This window comes from Capsicum annuum, chromosome 10 (assembly GCF_002878395.1).
Source record: "Capsicum annuum cultivar UCD-10X-F1 chromosome 10, UCD10Xv1.1, whole genome shotgun sequence".
NCBI lineage: Eukaryota > Viridiplantae > Streptophyta > Magnoliopsida > Solanales > Solanaceae > Capsicum > Capsicum annuum.
In genome coordinates, this window is record NC_061120.1 from 189,656,117 (window position 1) to 189,658,324 (window position 2,208).

At 27.7% G+C, this 2,208-nt stretch overlaps 1 long non-coding RNA gene across 1 annotated transcript; it reads right to left on the reverse strand.

Annotated features, from left to right (window-relative positions):
- Nucleotides 1-357: 357 nt before the first annotated feature.
- Nucleotides 358-1,972, reverse strand: LOC124888068. The gene is made up of 3 exons (XR_007045999.1): nucleotides 1,869-1,972; nucleotides 1,092-1,431; nucleotides 358-631 (listed from the first exon to the last, which is right to left on the reverse strand). It is a non-coding gene; the product is annotated as an uncharacterized LOC124888068 (long non-coding RNA).
- Nucleotides 1,973-2,208: the final 236 nt, after the last annotated feature.

Sequence of the window (2,208 nt, forward strand, 5' to 3'; positions counted from 1 at the left end):
TTTTTAACAGTAGGTAAATTATGTTATAAGTTAATAATACATTGAACAAGTGTCTCATACGTTAAAACATATGTATTACATAACATCATACATGTTGTTAAATAAAGAAAATATTTAACGTCATACATATTTATAAACTATAACACTATATCATACATTATTAACATACTTTTAATGAATTCTTTACATTAAATACATCGTGAGCGTATCATACATTTACACGAAAGTATAGTCTATAACCATACACATAAAACAAAATGGAAAAGGCAACTTAAATTATCATGAATTATGTTACATAAGTCTGTCATTTCTTATGTTGTTTAAACAAAAAATAATACATGTAGTCAGTTAAAAGTCATTGTTGTTAGTAAAACATCATGCATGTTAATAAAGTATAATAGTATATTTAATGTATAATTGTGTAATACACATTACGTTTCAACAATTATTTACTATAATAGTTGCCAAATTACATAGTATATACACACCCACAATATATGTATAAGGAGTATGAATAAGGATAAGATGCCTTCAACACCCACTTCTCATATAAGCATCAATTTCCAATTCATTCATAGAAGACGCCCTCAACACCTACTTGCAGTCATGTTTACGATAAATCAATACATAGCTGCATAAATTTTTTTAAACTGAGTCAATGGATTAAACAAACATGTTAAAAATAATAAAAGCAGAACAAAATGCAATTTTTGTCATTGCAGCAGTTTTCATTATACACATAGACGAATGTATAATCAAATATTATACATTCGAATGTTAACTGGATTTGCACAGTTTTCGTTATACAATGATTTGAATGTATAACAACATATCATACATTCGTAAGTTATCTGGAATGACACAGTTTCATATTATATAGCGGCTTTAATGTATGCTAACATATTATACAAAAAGGAAGCAAATGTAATATTGAAAATTTAGAACAAACAATTCTTCAAAACTTCAAAGAACATTATACACTAACAGGTATGTATAATAAAATATTATACATCCATATATTTAGCAGGAACAACAACAAACAAACCAACTTTAGAACAAACACTTCTTCGAAACACCAAAGAATAAATTACCATAGAATATAAGCTCAGAAAATAGAATTGATCATGAACATCAAAGTTAGGCTCATCAACATCAATCTCCTCATCACTATAATCATCATCCACCATAGAATCCGGCTCAATCTGATTCTGTGGGGCAACCACTTTCACTTCCACTTTCTTTAGCGGAGCAGGGAAGAAATCAAGATCTCCACAGAACCCCATTTCCTCAAATATCATCATCTTGAAAGCAAGTCAATCACACCAAAAAATGAAGCAGGACTAAGCAGCTAATACACAAAATCTATAGATTATTCTATTTTCTTTCAATATTCAGAGCAGAATCTATTGAAATCTATCCAATTATATGAGCCTGCAAATAGGTAAACAAGTAAATCTAACAAAACATTTACAGAACTGAAATAACACAAAATAATAAAAAAGTGGGGTTCAACCAAATCTGTAAGAACACATCAATCATCAAAAGAAGATCCAAGAATTTGGCATACTTTCCTAGATCTAAAATATCAAATTAATGTAACTTACCTAACTATATGACTAATTCAACAGAAGTGAAAAAAACAAAAACCATATCCAACAAAATCAAGAATAGAAAAAACAAATAAAAATCTTATCTTGAAGCAAAAGTTAAAATATTTACATTAAATCCAAAGATCAAACACAATTATTTTAATAACAGAATAAACCCCATATGAAAAACCAACATCAAATTCCAGTAAAGATCTCACCTTTACCACAGAAAAATAAATATTTTCAAGAAATAGATGTATAGAGGAGGAAGAAGAATACCTCAAAAATATTGTACTACTTTTTTTGCCAAAGTCAATGTTTCACATGTGTAATGATTAAAAGAGAGAAAATTAAAAGTAAAGGGATTTATGTGGGAGCATATGGGGGAGTAAATTAAGGAAGAGATATTGGAATTGTGAGATGTATAATGTTTAAGAGAGAGAAAGTTGAAAGTAAAGGGATTTATGTAAATAATTTGGGATATGTTTAAATATTTTAACAAATTGATATATAATGTAATTAGGTAATTTTAGTTAGTGTATATATGTAAATTTTAGGTTTTAAAATTTGTTTGTGTCTCTTTCCTATTTTTGTCCATTTTAAAAGATCGTCTCTTTTA